This window comes from Cupressus sempervirens, chromosome 4 (genome assembly GCF_028749045.1).
Source record: "Cupressus sempervirens isolate cs-2001-9-10 chromosome 4, ASM2874904v1, whole genome shotgun sequence".
In the NCBI taxonomy this organism is placed as follows: Eukaryota; Viridiplantae; Streptophyta; class Pinopsida; order Cupressales; family Cupressaceae; genus Cupressus; species Cupressus sempervirens.
In genome coordinates this window covers 279,804,334-279,827,447 of record NC_143121.1, presented here as the reverse complement: position 1 = coordinate 279,827,447, position 23,114 = coordinate 279,804,334, and the positions used below count along the sequence as shown (strand labels likewise).

Below are 23,114 nucleotides of genomic sequence, written 5' to 3'. Positions count from 1 at the left end.
CACTTTTACCTTAGCATATGTGATTCTTGGTAACAACTACCTTAGGATTTATTCATAGATATCTTTTGTTGTCTGCATAGTTGAGTCCCATCTTGGCTTCAACTTCTCTAATAGCTCATTAGAGATCTAAGAGGCTATTTGATCATGGGAATATTTCCACTTAACCATCTTGGTTAGTACCAATTCTTCAATCTGTTTCTTCTTAGCCTCTATCCTAGTCTCATACTTTAATGATTTGATGTTGGTTATTCTTGCACCTTCTTCCACTTGTTTTGGTTTTTCCTAAAAGGTGGGAGGAGTATTGCTAAACACAACTTCACTACCTTTCTTCCTTGATCTCATGGTAAACACTATAGTGGATGGCTTGGGTGGCTTGGTGATGATCACCTTGCCTTTCTTCTTTACCAGCTTGTCTTCCTTTTCTGACTCTTCTTCATCCTCTACTTGAGCATCATCTTCTCCCTTACCCTTGGTCAACATAAGAGGTGTGTTGGTTTTGAGTTTTGGTATTTTGCTCTTCTCTTTTTTAACTGCCTGTGGAAGCTTGATTTCAAGCTCTATTCTTGCCTTGGCCTCATAATATGTTCCAAAGTGTGATGCCTTTGGATCAATAGGTTCATTTATCAAGGGTTCAAATATTTCCTTTGCTTTATCAATTTTCACCTCATAGGGAAGAGGTTTTACCTATACAACTCTTGGATTTACTACCTGAATGTAGACTTTGTCACTATCTACCATGAAACAAACATTGTCTTTGTAATCTTCAACCAATTTCTTGGGAATCATGAATCTGTTATTCATTTTCTCCTTCAAGACATCAAAGTAGTTATCTATTATGCTAACAAAATTCTCACCCATTTTTGTAATATACTCGTTAATCTGATACAAAACTGGAACATCCTTTCTCCATACAACTATACCTTTTGAAGGGAAAAATTTTTGAGCATAGAAAAATAGACATGTCAATAATTAACTGAATTTGCAAGGACTATTCTTTGATATCCTAATACTTTCCCTATTTTTGTTAAATTGTTTCAATAACAAGTTTGCAAGATCATATGATAGATTGTTCTTCACGACCTTGAATGCCAAGTCTACTGCTTCACATGACACACTATTTTGACAACTAGGACTATAGATCTTGTGCACTATCACATGTATGCCAAATTTCAGTTTTGCCTCTATTACACTACTAATTGTCATTCCTCTATCATCCCACTCAGCTAGGGTTTTCTTTTCTAACTCTGCTTGACCTAGGGTTTTAGTAGTTTTGGCTTTAGAGAGCATGGGAAGGTTGCTGATACAATAAATCATCTTCTTAGTAATCAAAACTAGTTTCTCAAGCCATAACTAACCATTGTGAACTTGGCTTAGGATGTATCTAATGCATTTGATTTGGAAACATTTGGGTAGGTAGGGAATGTGGGTTAATCCCTTATCTTCCAAGTACTTATGTTCAAGTTTAAGAACAACATTCACACATAATTCACCTAGGGCATCATCCATCTCAAGGGTTCCAATTTCTTGAATTGCACACTTAAAATGAGTTCAGATATCATTAATGAGTAGTTCCTTAGGAGGATTTTAGCAATTATTGGCATCAATTTGAAATCTAGTGCTTTCCATTTGACTCCTTGAACCAACATTTCAGATCCTTTCTTTGCCTTGCTATTGCTACTTGATGCTACCATGACTACTTGATAGGTTATGGAAAACTTTTAAAAATTTCATTGCAAATTTTTCTTGAAATTGCTTGATCACTCTACAATTTTCTTAATTGCAATAAAACTTTAAATTTTTTGGTCAAAAATAAATTCGATCTCCTTCCTTTTGCTAAAATTCACCATTAATGCTCAGTACAAAAGTATCTATAATGACATCATTATGCATGATAGGTTGTCATCCACTATCTATTTGGATCACTCAATGAATACTTCATAACTTGGTAACCAAATATGTGTAGCTAGTTACTCCTGACCTTGCTCGATAGAGTCCATGATCCAACCTTACTTTGTAGAGAGAGTAACTTAGTGATAGTTGATATTGATCTTTTGTGATCCCTTTGTATCTTGAATACTAATTTGGATCTTTACTTCCTCTAAATTTTAGAACTGTTTAGATGTGATCATGATAACATAGTTCTAGTTCTTTCCTAAGAACTTAGTTGGAAATGGTGGAATCGCCCACTTCTTGAGTGACATGACCATCATTACTTGGACTAGCTTCCTTAGTGGATTTAGGAATCCATTGTTGCCTCATGTTCTTTCTAATGTTGTTTACCTTTTCTTTCTTTTCATCTTCAACTCTACCTGTATTCATGCAATTCTTTGCTAGATGACCAAGTTCTATACAAGTGAAACATCTTATGGTGGTATGTCTCTTTCATGTGTGATCTTTAACATAGTTCATGCCATGTGTCCATATTCTCCACAATAATGACATCTGCACTAGGTGTTATAGTCCCAACCAAATATTGCTTTCACAATTTGTTCTGTTGGATTGAATGACTTAGTTCTATAGTTTGATACCTTGTGACCTCGTTTCTTGCATTTGTGACATTTGCCTTCAAATTTTGGTTTCTTCTTACATTCATTAGCCTTGTGACCATGTTGATTGCAATTGTAACATTTACCATTGAATTTTTCTTTACCATTACTCTAATATCTGTTTGATGTATGACCTATCTTACCATAGTGATTGCAAGTAGGTCTTTGATTCCTTTGAGAACATTGTTTGGATGATTCACCTTCTTCTTTGCATCCAATTCCTACTTTACATTTTTGTCTGTAGAGGTTTTGCTCATTTAGTTGATTCAATTGATGCATGTTTGCTTTTGATTTCATAATTCTCTCATTAACATTATTTTTAGTGTTTAGGTCATTTTAAAATCTTTCACTGATTTCCTTTTCAGATCTCAGCTCACTTCTTATTCTTTTATTGATCTTTCTTTGGCTCATTATTTCTTCATTTGCATTAGAGATTTGATCTATAAGATCTGCATGTTGAAGGGATTGGTTTTGGATCTCATTATTTCTTCCATCCATTTCTTCTTCCATTTTGTTTCTATGTTCCAAGATTTCACATAGCCTTACTGACTAAATTTCTTGTTCTCTTTTGAGCTTCCTTATTTCTTCTTGTAGGGAACCATTCTTTTCTAAGAGTTCTTTGATTGCATCATTTGCTTCATCTAACCTACTTGGAGGGAAAAGGTCTTCAATCTTTTCTTCAATATACTTATGATCATTCATTTGATTTGCAAGTTCCTCCCTTCTTTTTCAAGGATTGGGAAAGTTGCTCCTTAGCTTTCCTGAGTTGTGCAATGGCCATTTCTAGATCTAGCTTTTCATTGTCAATTGCCTTATCAAGTTTGAATATCTCCATTGTCTTTGATCTTTTCTCAAGCTATCAATCTTTATCCTAAGAACCACAAATGCTCTGATACCAATTATTGGAAATATTCTACACTATGCTAGGTTACTGAGAGGGGAGGTGTGAATAAGTAACCTCAAAAACTTTATCAAATTCAGATTTATTGCAACAATCCAATAACTATTTAATTGATTAAATCAAATATAACTATATGCATGAGAAACTAAAAACATAAAAATTCATAGCACATGAATAGAATAATTTGGTGACCCATAAACTTTCCAAATAGAAGGTAATATTGGGGCCAAGATGATACCCACAAAACTTGAATACTGTAGCATAAAATTGGCTTGTTAAGGCTTACAATGATCACTTCTAATGATCTACCTTTTTAGGAGCAATTAGGACTACTAGGTCCACCTTGTTAGAGGTTTTACAAATATACAATAAAGTATGCACTCAATAAAGAGATTTGACAAAAGACTGTTAAGTCTACCTTGTTAGAGGATTTGGATTGGTTCACTTGTTAGAATGAAATAGTATATCTCTAACTTACAACTAATTTTTTGATAGAGATTCTTTGAAGTATTGATCACCTTTATGTGATAGATATGACTATGCTACTCCTATGCTAATATGTCCTTACAATACACTTTCTTGCTGATTCACATTCCCATGCTTCTTACATATTCTTCACTTTCATTTTTCATTCATCCATACATACATTTATCTATTCATTCATACATTTGGATATGATACAATACATTACATATACATACATACATACATACATACATACATACATACATATATATATATATATCAATCCAATTTACAAAACTACAAAGTCAGCCAATATACAAGTTAACACCAATATTACAAAGTTAGCTCAAATGAAGACACTCAAGTTCTGTAGACTAACTTGGTGAAGTTCTGATACACGATGTCCACTATCATTACTCGGCATTGTCATGCATTCAATAGAAGTAGAACCTTGATCCATACTAATCATCTCGGAGTAGTCTCAGTCTCAGTCTGCACTGGTGACTCAATAGATACTATGTAACTTGGTAGAAACTAAATTACACATTTACCATGATTGCATTTAGTAAAAATTGATCATCACATAGCTCAATTAACCCTAACTTTACTTTACATGAACTACTTGGTCGATTTGAACTGTGAAACTTGGTAACCAACTACTCGAGTTGAACTATTTGACTTCACACTGCCTAATTTCACTTGGTAACCACTAGGATGCTCAATAGGAACTATAAAGCTCAGTGGCTATTGAATTATATGGCAAACACTATAGATTGTTCAATGAGCTCGGTAGCCATACAACATTTGAATAAGTGTTGTCACTAATAACAAGCTTGACTTAATGTGAACACTTATATCATTCAAAAATATTTATTTCTCCAAACATTACAAATGTAAAAATATTCTAATTGAAGAACTAAACCAATTCGACCCCCCCCCCCACACACACACACACACATAGAAGCCATAAGGACTATAAGGATTTGTTTCAGTGAGAATTGCTAATTGATTGTTTTAGAAAACTACAAGTTTGACAAAATATATCATTTTAAGGCCTATATGGGATGGGGGTATTTGATTAATTATGTATTGTCTTTGATGCTACACAAAATGTCATATCATTGCTAGGCACTGTATGTTGAACTCACTCAGGCCTGTATATGTGAAATGTGGGCGTTTTATCCTCACACACACTTCAAGATGGTCATTACCTAAGAGATTATCCTAGAATAAATATGAGATTATTCATTTGAGTAATCCAATAGTGAGACCTATTGCCTTCTAACTAGAAGGATTTTTCCTTTACTCTCAGAATTAGAAGCGAACAACTAGACCTCTAGTATGAAGGGTTTATGTAGCTAAATGGAAGTGCAATTATTCTATATGAAATGTATTTTAATCTAATAACAAAGAAAAGAAAATTATGCTATATGAGTACATTTTAATCTAATATGATATTAATAATGGAAGAAAATGTGAGAGCTTATGAAAATATTGAACAAATGAGTAAGTATTCCAATATTAATTCGATACAAAATGAAGAATTAGAGGCCTCCTAAATAGAATTCCTAAAATCAATCAACAGTCAAGATGAACTGGGATGAGTGATCAAGATCAAAGATTAGTTTCAGTTAGGATGGAAGATTCCCTATGTAGGTGAGGTTAACTAACTTAGATCCTGACTCTGATTGCGAGAACAAGTTGATTAGGTCAATTCTAATTTGAGAGATGGATCACTGAGAATTCCCATTCCCAAACTGGAGAGAGATTTCAAAAGAATATTTAATTTAATAAAATAATACATGTGCTCATAATGCATATTTTTAATTAATTGAATAATTACATTCAATAATTAGGACGAGGGCATTAATAAATTAAATACATTTAATTCATTTTTATATTAGCTAAAGAAGTAATTTAATTTAATTAAAGTATGAACACTAACAATTATATTAGATTTGATAAATAAATTTAAGGTGATTGATTCAAGTCGATACTTAGGAATTAAATAAAGATTCTAATTAATGTAGATTAGGGTTTTCTACATCTGACACTTAGGTCAAGTAGCAATAACTAGAATTGCCTAGTAAAATAGGACTTAGGGATGATTGAATAGACCAGAATTGGTTAGTATGGAAATGTGCCAATTTTGGGGTATTACACTACTGAGCGTTCTAGATTTGTACTAGTTTAGAAGATAGCGTCTATTGTGTTCACTTAGGAGACAAAGAAAAGTTTGCTCAAGATAAGTGTTAACTAAGCTCACTCGATCAATGAAGAAAATGTTGGATGAAACCAATGTTAATTGAGCTCACCCAATTACCAAAGGAATTTTGTAAATATGCAGTGTCAACTGAGTTCACTTGGTTAACATAGTCCAAATTGCTTTGAATTAGTGTCTACCAAGTAGGGTTGGCTAACAAAGGATTTTATTTTTTGGGCATATTTAGTTTAATTAAATTTTTTGTTGGTTCTAGGTAACTAAGGAGATGAATATTAATTATTCTAAGTTATATTCTGGCTGACATGGCAATGTGAAAGATATAAATATAAAGTCAAGTTGAGAATTAGAGAAGAGAATATATAGTAGAACATAATTGAAGATGTAATAATGCTAAGAGGAAGCAAATTTGAAGGATAAGATGAATATCCTTGAGGAGTTGAAAAGATACATTCAATCAAGAAGGATCAAGTATACAAGCTCGAATTGAGATATGTGACCACCAATTCAGTTGCATAAAAAATGAAGTAATCTAATTGTTACTCTCTAACCATTGTAGTACTGATCTAAATCTCTTAAAAGAGTTAGCTTTAAAGCTATTTGTAAATCCTCTAACAAGCTGGCATTTCCATTTAGTTGTCATAAGACCTCTAACAAGGCCACTCCTAATAGGATGATTAAATCCTTTAATAGGGTCACACCTAATAGTGCATTTTTTATCCTTTAATAGGGTTGGCTTCTAATAGGGCTCACTTTAGAAGAGTGAAAATATATAACTAGTTTCCATTGGTGGTTTTTAAAAAATTGGGTTTCCATGTTAAAATTCGGTGTCAAATGTATTCATTTCTCTTATGTGTTTGCAACTAATTTAAAGAAATATTAATCACTATCAACGTCTTAAGGTTTTCATGTTAAGAATTTACTGAGTTATTTTAGTGTTTATTGAGTTACAACATATTTCTATGTTTGTTGAACTTATCCAGAGCTAAGTTTTTACAAAGTTGTTTTGTACTAGCATCTAAGGGATCTGGGATTTATTTTAGTGGTAACTAATTCACCCCTCCCCTCTTAGTTACTCCTCTTATATCTTGAACAATTGATATTATAGATTTTGGTGCTTGCAGAGAAGGTTTTAAGGACCTAGGCTAAAGATCAAGATTTCTTATAGAAGAGGAAGAGGTATTCCTAGCTTGAGGTAACCTAATATTGCTATCCAAAAATTGTCAAATTGGTAAGATGGGAAAGACCTATTTCAAAATCAAGAACTATCATTCTAAAGAAGTCTTAGAGCTTGTTCATATAGACTTATGTAGAACTATTGGAATAGAGAGTTACAATGGAGATAAGTTCTTCATTATTTTTGCTAATGACTATTCTAGAAGGATGGTTGTAATGTATCTAAAAGAAAAATCTGAAGCTTTTCAAAAATTCAAGTGGTATCTAGCAAGAGTAGAAAAAGAAATTGGAAAGAAGGTGAAATTTTCTGATCAAACAGAGGTGGTGAATTCATTTCCAATGAGATCAATGAATTCTATATTGAAAAAGAAATTAAGAGACAAGTATCAACCCTTGATACAACTCAACAGAGTAGTATAGCTGAGAGAAGGATTATATTCGTCATGGATTGTGCAAGAACATTAATGATAGAAAAGAATGTTGCAATCAAATACTGGAATGAAGCAATTAGTATTGCAGTCCATACCTTGAATAGAGTATAGTTGAAGAAAGACTCAAATGAAAATCCTTATGAAGTATGGTATGGCTACAGACCTAATGTAAGTTACTTGAAATAATCTAAGAAAGGTAAATTTGATGGTAAAGGTGATGAAGGCATATTCCTTGAATACTCCTGTAGAAGTAAAGCATACAAATGTTTGAATTTGTCTACTCATAAAATCATAGAAACTGCACATGTGAGAATTGATGAGTTTGTAGAAAAGAGTAAAGAAGAAAGCAACAAAGAGTCTAAGGATTATAAAAGATTTTTTTACTAAAAACCTAATACCATGCCCAGTCTATTTGGAAGACAGGAGGCTTCACCTCCCAAGTCCCCAAAATCTCCAACAACTATCAAGTTGCAATTAGTGCAATATAAGTTAGAGTATGAAGGACCTAAGTCATAGTCTTAAGGACTTGAGTCATATTCAGAGGCTACGAAGATGCTATTAGAGTAGACTGAGTCTAATGGACCCAACTCATAGATAGCAGGACCCAAGCTTAATATTTAAATTAATGAAGAAATTAGTAAAAAAAACTCCAAACCTAAAGTACCTAAGCTAGCAAGATATGTCAGAAGGCATCATACACCTAATTAGATCATTGGAGACAAGTCAAATGGAATAATGAAAAGAAAGAAATTGAAATGTACATGTTCACTTGTTGAATTTGAACCTAGAAATTTTAAAGATGCTTTGGATAATGAACATTGGATTGAAGCAACAAATGAACAAATAGAATAGATTGAGAAGAAAAAAACTTGGACTCTTGCTCCTAGACCCAAGGATAAAAATGTAATTGGCATAAAGTGGTTACTTAGAAATAAGCTAAATGAAGTTGGAGAAGTTTCCAAAAATAAAGCAAGGTTGATATGTAAAGGTTACTCTCAAGATGAAGTTATTTTTTACAGTGAAATTTGTTCTCCTATTACAAGATTAGAAGGCATGAGAACTTTACTATCATATGAAACTTATAAAGGACTTAAATTTTATCAAATGGATGAAAAATCTGCATTCTTGAATGGAATTCTTGATGAGGAAGTCTACATAGAACAACCTAAAGGTTTTGTAGATCCTAGCAAAAGAGATATGACCTAAAAATTACATAAATCATTATATGGTCTCAAGAAATCTCTTAGAGCTTGGTATGAAAGACTTCATAACTATGTGATATAAATTGGTTTTCAAAGAACAAATGATAACAATAGTATGTATATCAAAGAAGGACCAGGCAAGAAGATTGTCTTGGTAGAAATATTCACAAATGATACTTTATTCATAGGAAATGATGACTTATGCAAGGCATTTTAAGAAGAAAAAAGTAAATAACTTGAGATGTCTATGTTTGTAGAGATAAACTTATTTGTTGGATTTTAGATCAAGTAGAAGAAAGATGGTATCTACATTATTCAATCTAAATATATTAAGGAGATACTAAAGAAATTTGGAATGGAAGACTCAAGACTAGTTGGAACCCCTATGTCTATTGGACATAAGCTTTCCAAAAAAGATGATTCTAAAGAGGTAGATCAGACCCTATACAGATCAATGATTGGGAAATTGTAGTATATAGTGCATACAAGGCCTGATATTGCATTAGTAGTCAGTATGGTGGCAAGATTCTTAGAAAATCCAAAAGAAAATAACATGATGTCAGTCAAAAGAATGATGAGATATCTAAAAGGCACCAAATAATATGGTTTATGGTACAAAATAGGTATCGATTTGGATTTAAAAGTATTTATCGATGTCGATTGGGAAATAAGTATTGATGACAAAAAGAGCACCGATGGTGGAGCATTATTTATTGATAAAAGACTAGTGTCTTGGACAAGAAAGGAACATAATTATATATCTCAATCCATAGTAGAAGTAGATTGTGTGGCAACAATAGTTAATTGTTCTAATATCATTTAGTTCAAACAATTATTGGTGGGTACGAAGATAGAGATCAAAGATCCAGTGGTTATATACTATGATAACACCAGTATAATCAATATATCATAGAATCCAATGATGCATACCAAAAAAAAAGATGTTGCTATAAAATATCATTTTTTGAGAGAATTGATACAAGATAAATAAGTAAGATTGGAGTATGTGAATATAGAACAACAAATTATAGACATATTCACCAAGCCATTTCCAAAGGATGCATTTCTATATATATTAGGTAAGATAGGGGGCATTTCCCTATCTAAAGCACACTAAATGAAGTTTATTGATGCATCAACTAGAGCATGTTGAAGATCAATCAATTGGTGGAGGATTGACAAGTGCATATTGCAAATGAATCAGTTCATGAGGTACATTGATATTCACTAAATATTGTCTTTAGCATGGGATGTCAAAGAGGGAGAAGTTTGGTGTCATATCTCATAAAAAAGTTGTAAAGAGAAAGAGAAAGAGATGTGAAAAGGGAGAATGAACTTGGTTTGATATCAAAGATAGAGTTTTCTATCAGAAGAAGTTATTGTAGAAAGATTTTTTCTTATAGAGGGAGATATTGAAGGTAGAAAGAGATTACACTAATAGAGGGAGTTCTCATGGATAAGAATTAGAATAAAACTAGGCATATGTTCCTTACTTTATTCTTTCTCTAAAAATTTCATTGCATTATGACATGTTGTGTTTCCATCAATGCCAAAGAGGGATTTTTTTATAATAACTGATTAATTATGTATTATCTTTGATGCTACACAAAATTTCATATCATTACCAGTCAGTGTATACCAAGCTTAGTCAGGCATTGAAGACAATTTTTTGTTTCTACCAAACATTCCAAAGCTTTCCTAGTTCAGAAGATAGTGTCTAACAAGTTCACTCAGGAGACAAAGGAAAGTTTTTTGAAGATGGGTATTAACTGAGCTCACTCATTTAATGAAGAAAATATTTGATGGAACTAGTATTAAAGCTCACTCAATTACCAAAGGAAATTTTTAAATATGCAGTGTTAACCGAGTTCACTAGGTTAACATAGGAAAATTACTTTGACTTAGTGTCTACCAAGCAAGGTCGGCTAACAAAGGATTTTCTTTTATTTTGGCATATAGACTTCAATTGAATTCTTTGTTGGTTCTAGCCAACTAAGGAGATGAATATTAAGTATTCTATGTTATATTATAGTTGACTTGACAATGTGAAAGATATAAATATAAGGTCAAGTTTAGAATTAGAGAAGAGAATATAAAGTGGAACATAATTAAAGATTTAATAATGCTAAGAGGAAGTGAAGTTGAAGGATAAGGAAAACATCCTTGAGGAGTAGAAAAGATACATTTGATCAAGAAGGATCATGTAGACAAGCAAAAATTGAGATCTATGATCAACAATTTAGTTGCATCAGAAATTAGGTCATCTCATTTTTACTCTCTAAGAATTGTAGTAGTGATCTAAATCTCTTAAAAGAGTTGGCTTAATAGCTATTTGTAAATCCTCTAACAAGGTGGCATTTCTATTGAATTTTCAAAAGAACTCTGACAAGGTCACTCCTGATAGGGTGATTAAATCTTCTAAAAAGATCACACCTCACAATGTGTTTTTCAACCTTTAATAGGGTTGGCTCCTAACAGGGATCACTTCAAAAGAGTGATAATCAATAATTAGTTACAATTGGTGATTTTTCCAAATTGGGTTTCCACATTAAATCTTAGCATCAAATGTGTCTATTTCTCTTATGTGTTTACAACTAAGTTGAAGTAATATTAATCACTATCAACATCTTAATATTTTCATGTTAAGAATTTTCTTAGCTATTTCAATGTTTACCAAGTCACAACATTTTTCTATGTGTTTGCTAAACTTTTGTAGAGTTAAGTTTTGATAGAGTTTTTTTGGTACTAACATCTAAGGGATCTAGGATTTATTTTAGTGGTAATTGATTCACCCCTCCCCTCTTAGTTACTCCTCTTATATTTCCATCAAGGGGACATTACACAACTAAATAGTGTTGAAGTTTTCCTAAAACTAGAGATGGTGACAAATTTTTGGATAACCATCATTTTCATAGGATCTATAACAAGCATCCTTGGGATAAAATCACTTGATCTAAATCATAAAAGACTTGGTAGTGTGTAAAGATGACACTTAATCTTTTTGAAGAGATTTGTAATATTCTCATCATTGAAAGGTAAACTACCTCAAAGAAGTGCATATAATGCAACTCCATAGTTCTATACATCCACCTTATGTCCCACATATAGCTTACTTTAGATAATCTAAGGTGTAGCATAATTTGGGCCTCAAAAGCTTGTCTTTAGAAAATTTTAGACACAAATAGGATTGGTAAGACCAAAATCTAAAATCTTACCATTGAATTTTGAATCTAGCCACAAGTTCTCTAGCTTAAGATCTCAATGGACTACAATGATTTTGTGGAAAAATTTAACACTTGATTTAATCTACTAGAAAAAGCATTGGACCTCATCCTCTTGTAATCAACCTTTCTTAAAAATATAATCAAAAGTTCCCCGAACTTGACATATTCCATGAAAAAAAAAATATTTGATGGAGTTTCAATAACTTCATACAAGTGTATGATATTAGGATGCATGAATAATCTCAAAATTCTAATTTATCATTGCAATTTTCCTCCATATACATGTTTCTATTGGAAATATAGGATAGGCTAGGTTATTGAGAGAGAAGGAGTGAATCGAGAACTAATAAAACTTAATCTTAATTCACCAATTAATCCTTCACATGTATTTTGATCTGATTATATGCATGAAAAATTGAAAGCATTAAAACATTCATATCACTTTGACACAAGATATTGTGACACAAAAATCTTGAAAAGAGAAAGTAAAACTAGGGTGGGGATGATACCCACAAGCTTAAGTACTATAGTATAAAGTTGGCCAATTAAGGCTTATAATTGATCACTTCTAATGATATGCCCTGTTAGGAGCAATAAGGATTGCTAGGTCCACCTTGTGAAAGGATATATAAAATATACAATGTAGCATGCAATTAGTAAATAGATTTACAAAAGACTGTTAAGTCTACCTTGTGAAAGGATTTAACTATTCGACCTATTAGTATAAACCAATGGCTAATCTCTAATCTGGAATTTTGATTTGTTGGTTGAGATTCCTTTGGAGTGTAATGATCACCTTGTTGTGATAGATAAATCTTTGCTACTTCTTATACTGCTTGTAGCCTTCTTACTTTGCACTTCTGCTCTTAATATATTCACATCATATGTTCTTCTATATTCTCCATTTGGATGTGATATAATATATTAAATATATACCAATCCAAATCACAACTCATCAAATTCACCTACAATACAAGTTTCACCAAAATACACAAAGTTGGCCCAACTATTGGTACTTATGTTCTGAAGACAAAATCAGTGAGATTCTAATACTTGGCAACCATATTCAACACTCAGCATCATCATGCCCTTGGTAGATATAGAATCTCAGTTCATACTAATCACTTCCAAGTAGGTTGAACTAGGTCAACACTGGTGACTTGGTGAATACTATGAACTTGGAATATAAACTAAATCACTTGGTTGACACATCCTAACTTAGTCAAGACTAGATTCACATAACTAATGTTACAAACTTGATAAATACTAGAGACCATAGTTTAAATTGTGCAAGTTGATAAATATGATGAAGCTTAGTTTGCACTGACATTCATCAACTCATTATATATTGCTCAGTGTGAATAGAATAATGATTCTAGAACTTGGTAGCAACTATAGAACTCGGTAGAACTTGAATTGCTCAGTAGCTACTAACCATTTGATTAAGTGTGAGTCACTAATAAAAAAAATTGACCATAATGTCAAAAAGCTCCCCCTTTGGCATTAGTAACAAAAACACTTATCAATAAAAACATGAATTCTTAAAATTTCAAGTTCAAAAAAATCTTTAATCTCCATCCCGTGTCTTCAACTTGGTAACATTCTCTATTTTTCTGATATTTGAAAATTGTTGTTGTAAGATATGTTTTATGATTATCTATACATGTATATGTATAATATTATGCTCCTCCCCCATACATATATACATTTTACTTACTATATATCTCATGTCTTTAAATCACATCTTCTCTTCCTTTTTATCTTATCTCATCTGCTCATCTTCTTCCCCTTTTTGACATAAATGAAAAAGGTGTGTGATACATGGTAATACCAAAATGTAAGAAGAAGTCAAAATGTATCTTTAAAATCAATGCCATTGTCTTGTCCCAATTTTCCTATAACACCTTGCTTGTATGTAATGCAATCTATACTTTTGTTGATAACTCGATCATGTGATCATCTATGGAGAAGTTATTATCATGGATGAGAGTTTTGGCATGTACTATTGGAAGATTTGGAGATTATTGGAAGTTTGGTTGGAAACATGAATGCTGATGATATTCCTCTGGGGGAGTACTACTATGATGATATGTTACATTCATGATTGATTTTGTCATTGATGTCAATATAGTAGTTTTATATGGTATCTAACAAAAGAACAATGGAAATGTCAAGTTGGTAGGGATGACTAATTGAGTATTATAACCATCCAAATTTATGGGAGATACTTCTGAGTATGTAGTATATGTAATTAACTTTAGAAGAAGAAAGGATAAGTCTAGAAGAAGTTATGTAAGTTTTGGCAATGTTTTTTTTTTAGATAGAGTTTACAGAGGCATGTTTTGGTAAACTTGTTATATAATGTAGGTAAGGGATGAATAACTAGGGCTAAAGGCTCACCCAGCTATCCAAACCACCCTGCAAAAGTTAACACTATGGAAGCAAACACAAAGAATAGAAACCATTAAAGGAGGAAGAAGAGTGAAATTCTTTTATTGATTTATCAAAATATCTTCATACATGCCCAGCTATAAGGCCTTTTGGGTTACAACCAAATACAAATACATTCACATTCAAAGATCCAACAGTAAAATTTTCAATTTTCAGTTTGCCTCAGCAATCCTCTTCCAAAAATTGCCCTATATCTGAGCCTAAATACTCTATATATACTTCCCAAAATGGCTTATAGATCATTCTAGAACATTACATAAGAGAAAGGCCAACCCAACAATAGTTTTGACACATCCCAAAAAAAGATCTTTACATAAATCCTACAAGTTAGCTTGCAAAAATCACATCCAAATACTAACACTCGGCATATGAAGGGTCACTTGGCATACACTAGGTGACTTGGCACATGAAGAGTCACTTGGCATACATTGGGTAACTCAGCACATGAAGGAACACTCAGTCACCACTAGATTGCTATAGCAACTCAGCACTAACCAAGTGCTACAATAACTCTATAACAACTAAGTGCTACAATAACTTGACACCAACTAAGTGATATCATAACTTGGAACCAACTAAGTCTTATAGTAACTTGGAACCAATTGAGTACTATAGTAACTCAGCACCAACTAAGTGCTACAGTAACTTGGTACCAACTAAGTGCTATAGTAACTTAACACCAACTAAGTGCTATAGTAACTCGACACCAACTGAGTGCTACAAAAAATTGGTGCCAACTTACATAATGAAAAAAAATGAGCAAGATACCAAGGCAATCCAGGATGCTCCTGCATCAGACAACTGGGGTTGAAAGAAATGATTCTCGTGAATCATTGAGATGTCGTAATCCAAGTTGAATCCAACTTTGATTGAGAAATCCATGAAGCATTTTCAATAGGCATGTTTTTCCACTTCACCAAATATTCATATTAATATTTTCCTCTTGTGCTCTTGCCAATTCTCTGATCTAATCTCTATTCAACTTCTTCAATTTGCTTCTTAAGATAATCTTTTGATACAACAACTTCATCATCTGACTCATGATACTTATACAAATCAGCAATATTGAATATAGGACATATAGCCATGACATCAGGTAACTCAACTTCATAAGCATTACCACTATCAAAATCCATGAAGATCTTACAAGATCCAAATTTCTTCATCTTCAACTTACTATATGTTCTAATAGGAAATATTCCTTTCTTTAAATGAACCATCACCTCATCACCAACTTGAAAATCATGGTGTTTTCTAGATTGATCAACATTCTCCTTATACTTCTAATTACTTTGTTCCAACCTCAACTTCACTTCCTTATGCAAAGACTCCATAAAATCAGAAAATTCTTCTCCTATAGCACTTCTCTTTTCTTCACTAACAACATCTCTCAAATCTAATATACCTCTATGCTATGTTCCAATAAGAGTCTCAAATGGTGTTTTCCCTATACTCCTATTCATAGAATTATTATATGCAAATTCAGCTTGTGCCAATACCATCACCCAATTACTTGGCTTATTCCCAACTAAACATCTTAGAAAATTACTTAAGATTCTATCACAACCTCTATTTTTCTATCTATTTGTGGATGGAACATAGAACTAAACTTCAATTCAGTACACATCTTCCTCCACAAAGTCTTCCAAAAATAACCAACAAACTTACTATCTTTGTTAGAAATAATACTTCTTGGTAATCCATGCAATCTCACAATCTCTTTAATAAAAAGTTTAGAAACATGCTCTACATATGATGTCTTCTTACATGGTATGAAATGAGCCATTTTAGAAAAAATTTCCACTACAATAAATATGGAATCATACCCCTTCAATATCTTAGGTAATCTAAGAAAAAACTCCATAGTGATGTCACTCCAAAGTTTCTCAGGAATAGTAATAGGTGTATAAAAACTATTATTTTGACTCACTCCTTTTGCAACTTGAAAAACTCCACAACTTTTTACAAATTTTTGAACATCCTTATACATTTGTGACCAATAATATTTCTCTTTTAGGAAACTCAATATCTTATCTATTCCAAAAGGCCTAGCTAATCTACCACAATGCTTTTCCTTAATTAGATTCAACCTCATAGAACTTCTAGGAATACACAACTAAATGCCTTTCAACAAAATACCTTCTTGAATGAAATACTCATCATATTTACTTATGTGATTTGTCAAATTTGGTGTTCTGCACTCTCTCCACACCTCAGAAAAATTAGGATCGACATCATACAACTCTTTCATTTCATCAAAACCAAGAACTTCAACATTAATTTTAGTCAACAAAGAATTTATTCTACTCAATGCATTAGTAACACTATTAGTAACTCCACTCTTATGCTTAATAACCAATGTGAAACTCTACAAGTACTCAACCCACTTCATAATTCTTTGATTCAATTTATGTTGACTTTCCATGTATTGTAAAGCTTTATGATCAATATACAACACAAACTCATTAGGAATAAAATAATGTTTTCACTTCTTTAATGCTTGAACAATAGCATAAAACTCTTGATCATACACAAAATACTTCCTTTTAGCATCATTCAACTTCTTAATAAAGAAAGCAATATTTTTACCTTCTTGACTTAATATTGCTTTGACTGCATTACCACTTGCATCCCATTCAACTTGAAATACTTTGTTGAAATTAGGCAAAGCTAATATAGGTAATTCAACAACCTTTTTTTTCAATGTCTCGAAACTCTTATCAGCTCCATGTGTCCATTTGAATTCCTTTTTATCTCCCCTCATTGTTTCAGTCATAGCATTACAAACAACACTAAAATTCTTTATAAAATTTCTATAATAACTTGCCAAACCATGAAATGATCTTTCCTCACCCACATTCTTAGGTGTAGACCATTCCAAAAAAAATTTAACTTTCTTAGGATCTATCTTTAATCCATTAGCTCAAATCACAAATCCCAAATACACAATCTCCTCTTGTACAAAAGAGCACTTTTTCACATTAATTAGCAACTCTTCCTCTTTCAACCTCTGCAATACTTGTCTAATATGCTCAAGATGTTCTTCCTTATTCTTACCAAATATCAAAATATCATCCAAATAAACAATCACAAACTTACCCAAAAATCTTTTCAAAATTCCATTCATCAACCTCATGAAAGTACTAGGTGAATTAGTCAAACCAAAAGGCATAAACAACCATTCATACAAACCATCTTTTATCTTGAAAGCAATCTTCCACTCATCACCTTCTCTAATTTTGATTTGATGATAGCCACTATTCAAATCAATCTTGGTAAAATACTTTGCTCCACTCAGAAAATCCATTATGTCATCCATGCTCAGCATTGGAAACCTATATTTCACTGTGATTTTTTTAATAGCTTTAGAATCAGTACACATTCTCCATTATCCATTCTTTTAAGGTGCTAATACAACAAGTACAGAACATGGACTCAAACTTTCTCTAATCAAACCTTTCTGCAACATCTCATGCACTTGTCTATTAAGTTCTTTATTCTCTATAGGTGTCAATCTATATGGTGCTTTGTTAAACAAACTAGCTCCAGGAATCAGATCCATACGATAACTTATACTTCTCATTAGCAATAAAACATCTAGAATATCCTAGGCAACAATATCCTTGTACTCATTTAGCAATTTTGTAATTTCTACTAGTACTCGACTATCACTATTTGTTGTCACTCATTCATTACTAACTTTAGATACTTGGTCATTACTACCAATAGTCAGTAATCTAGGAATTATGGAAAAATAGACTTGATTCTTCTTCACTTCCTTTTCAAATTGTTTCACATTAACCATGCAAACTTTACAACTAACCTCATCTAGACTTTCAATCAAATGTAACAATATTTATTTCTTCCCATTCACCCAAAGAATATATTGATTCAATCTTCCATCATGCATAGCATATCTATCATATTTCGAAAGTCTACCTAATAGAATATGACAATAATCTATAGGCATAATATCACACAAAACTTCATCAAAGTAATGTCCAATCTTGAACTTCACAAGGCATTGCTCACTTACCAATATCTTATGCTCATCTTTGATCCATGAAACATGATAGGGTTTAGGATGTTTCAGCCTTTGCAATTACAACTTTGTAACCAACTCTTTTAATGCCAAAATTTTAGAACTTCCATTGTCAATGATCACTTTGTAGCATTTTCTAGCCATCTTACATCTTGTCTTGAAAAGACTCCACCTTAAAATAGGTTCCTCATCACTTCCTTCATTACATAAGGTTCTTCTCACCATAAGATTTTCTCTAGCCTTAGGCCCACTTGGTGAACCCTCATTATCTCATTTAATCACAACATTTCTATTACCTTTCCCACTTTCAAAGGATCTACATTTGAAAGATATATATCCCTCTTTACCACATATAAAACAATTACCATGAAATCTACCTCTAGAATAAGAATTATCTCTTCCTCAGTAAGAATTAGTACCTCCTTGGTTAGAATTCTACCACTTAGATTTGTCTTTATCCTGTATAAAATTGTTAGATCTGCCACCTTCACCATAAGATCTACATCTACCTCTCTGGAGTCAACCACCTCTACCTCTTTGTCTTTGTTCATGCTTCTTTGTCAAGATCTCCTCAGCTTTCAAGGCATATTGTTATGCTTGTTCAACACTTATTTCATCTGTAATTCAAAATCTCAATCCATTTATGCACCTTCCAAGTTTCTTAACATCATCATCCACATGTCCAGATCTAATGTCCATTCTATAGAATTCCTTAGTATACTCTTTCACAGCCATGCCCTTTTGTTTCAAATTTTGTATCTTTCTCCACAAGCTAACATGGTAATCAGTAGGGAGGAATTTGTTCTTTACCTTGTACAACATCTTTGGCCAATTTTTGATGTTTTCCTTTCCTCTCCTTTTTCTATTAGTTTGAAAATGCTCCCACCAGAGTGAAGCATGACATTTCATCATAGTAACTGCAATCTTCACCTTCCTTATACCAGGAGTGTTTTCATACTCAAAGAACTTCTCCATATCTAAGATCTAATCCAACACAACATTGGTATCCAATTTTCCATCATAAGGAACAACTCCTACAACAGGCTTTAAATTTTCCCTAGACAACACTTGCAACAATCTTTCCTCATCTTGATCTTCTTTAGGTTATGGATTATGGTTTGGTGCTACTACTTCATCATCACTTACATCATCATGATGTGCTCCTCTCCTCTAGGTTATCTCCACATCATCTAATATTGATAGAATTTGTCTTAATTGATCAAATATAGAATTATCAACATTATTTCCTCTATATCGAACCATCTTCACAAATTAGGTTCCTATAAGATTGCAACCCTCTACAAGTTATAGGTCAAATATGCAGATCTACCAGCCTACAACCCAAAATTAATTAGACTTCTAGTCAATACAATCACCACAAGGATGAACTTTAAGCTTTGATACCACCTAATGGAGGTAAGGGATTTATAACTAGGGCCAAAGGCTTACCCAGCTATCCAGACCACATTGCAAGAGTTAAAACTATGGAAGAAAACATAAAGCATAACAACCAAATGAGGAAGAGGAGTGAAATAATTTCATTGATTTATAAAAATATCTTCATATGTGACCATTTGAAAGGCTTTCTGAGTTATGATCAAATACAAATACATTCACATTCAAAGATCCAATAGAAAAATTCACCCTTTTTAGTTCGTCTCTACAATCCTCTTCCAAAAACTACCCTAACTCTAAGCCTCAACACTCTATATATACTTGTGGAAATGGCTTATAGATCATTCTAGAACATTACATAAATGGAAGAATAACCCAATAATGGTCTAGACACATCCCAAGAAAATATCTTAACACAATTTAGCTCATAGAAATCATGTCCAAGTGCCAACACTCAGCACAATAGGAAAACTCGGCACATGAAGGGTCACTCAGCATAGACTGGGTAATGTCGAGTTACTATGCCAAGTTACAAGTGGGAAGATTTACTTCTAAGAGGGGGGTGAATCAAAAGTAACTAACTTTAAGCTTTTCAAAACCTTTTAGCTGAAATCATTCACATGCATCTAATTCATCTAATAAACATGAGAGTAAAGACATGCATGAAAATAGATAACACAATATTTTGGTAACCCAGAAACCCTCCAAAATGAGAAGGTGAAACTACAGTGGGGATGACACCCACAAAGTATTATTGTAGCAATATGTAACTATTTAAGGTTACAAAGTTTGACCACTTCCAATGATATGCCTCGTGAAAGGCTTGTCCTATTAAAGACTTTACACCCTGTTAAAAGTGAGTTGGTTAAAGGATTTACAAACACTAAATTGGAATGTTATCATGTTAAAGGATTTATCACCTTGTTTAAAGGCTTACAACATGGCTATTAGACCAACCTATCATTATAGGATTTTCATTCCTAATACAATGGCTAGAGAGTATTAGAATGTCTTGATCTGATGACTTACAATCTTCAATTATTGATTCTAGATGCTTGTTCTACTTTATTTGTTCTGATCCTTGCTTGATCTGATATGTCTCTCCTCAAAATTTTGATACTTTTTTCTTTATCAACTAAATTTTTCAATTCTATTCTTCTCTTTCTATGTCTTTACACTCCTTTGTACTTCACTAGCATTCTCCCATAAACTCTCACTCATGCTCATACACAATGGGGTTTCAGCCTCCTTTTAAAGGCTTTGAGGACTTAGGGTTAGGTATGAATCTACGATCAATATTCATTATTCTTTTCCTACTCAATTCTTACACTTTTCCTATTGGCTGCATGCCTTCTCCATTTTTCTTGTTGGTTGCATGCTGATTACATAGGTAATGCAAAAGATTCAATCTTATCTTCAATATCCTTCAAGATTCATCCTAAGTCAGCTCAAAAATGGTTTACATCTAATTTTGTGAAGACACAAACTCGTATGTTGATTTTTTGTTACTTGACACTTACTAGTTGCTGATGCTCAGCACATATAGTAATTTTCTCTCACTCAGCATCTATAGTAATTCTATTTTTCTCGGCATCTATACTTTGCTTGGCACCTATAGTGAATTGATATCACTTATCACTTGACACTTGATACTTGCTCGACACCTGAAGTTTACTCAACACCTATTGAATCTATGGCTCAGCACATACTATAGCTTGGCATCTATATTATACTCGGCATCAACTTAAGAATTGGTTGTGTGTTGACACTTAATTGTCAAAACCAATTGGAGACTAGAAATCTTCCCCTTCGACATGAGTAGCAAAAACACTTAACCAAGAATTATGAGTCCAATCTCTATGAGTATCATACACACTTTTTTTGACATATGTACAAGAGTTCAAACACTCATTCAAAATTTTGTAGAAGACTATATACCTCAAAAGCTTTTAACTCCCCCTAAGCTCATGTGCCATTTCTGTAACCAAAATCTCCTTTAAGCTAATTTATCTCATGCTGGTGTGTTTGATACTCTTTGCCTTGTCTTCTTTGTGTCTAGTCTGTATCTACTTTGTTTGTACTCTATATCTATTTTATGTTTGCTCCCCCTTTCACACATATTCTTTTTGCATCCTTTTGGTTGTATCTCCTTATTACTTCCTCAAAATTTTGATTATCTCCCCCTTTGGGTATTTCTCCCTTGGATCTCATTTATTATCTACACATCCATTCTTATTATCTCCCATTGCATGAATATCTTCCCTTTTGGACATTCTTTATTATCTCCATCAAAAATGTATTATCTCCCCCTTTCATAAATATCTCCCCCTTTTTCACACTTATGTCAAAGGGTCGTAAGAATGAATAGAATATTTATCCAAAAATGTTTTATTTACCTCCATTATCATCTTTGAAGAAGCATCTTAGTTGTCTAAGTCAATTTCTAGTGCTTTGTGTTGGATGGTTTTCTTTGCTACAAGATGTACAAGGCCTTTTAATGTAGAAAGATCAGGGTCTTTCTTTAAAACATTTTCTGCATAGGCCACTTCTGTATGTAGTACTCTTAGATTCATGGTGATTGTAGATTATATTTGTATTATTTTGGCCTTAACATTTCCCTCTTTTACTATCAATACAACTAACTCCTTCTAAGTATGAAGTATTGTGGCAAAATGCTTCTCACTTTGAGCTGGATCTTGATGCGGGAGCATCTTGACCCTTCAAACATTATTATAATTTCATAATATTTTAATATTTAAGTGATTTAGATTTTCCTATAACCATGTTGATGAAATGGTTGAAATTCTTAACTTTGCATTGTGATGTATTAAAAACTAGAAAAAAAAAACATTTGCCTTGTAATGGGAGTGCTTAAAGAAGCACTAAAAAATGTACAAAGGTTAAAAGAATGTGTTGGGTTGGTTAAAAAGGTGGTTGGAAAGTTGTAAACTACCAAAACCACTTTAAAATCATTGTATTGGTTTTTCTAAATAGAAATGAATGAAGGAGAAGAAGAAGAGATCATTTTGAAGCAATTGGTTTTCAAGAACTTTTCATTTT

At 32.6% G+C, this 23,114-nt stretch overlaps 1 pseudogene; it reads right to left on the bottom strand.

Annotated features, from left to right (window-relative positions):
* Positions 1 to 23,114, bottom strand: part of LOC149561088 (SNF1-related protein kinase catalytic subunit alpha KIN10-like) — a 142,714-nt pseudogene that overhangs the window by 115,746 nt on the left and 3,854 nt on the right.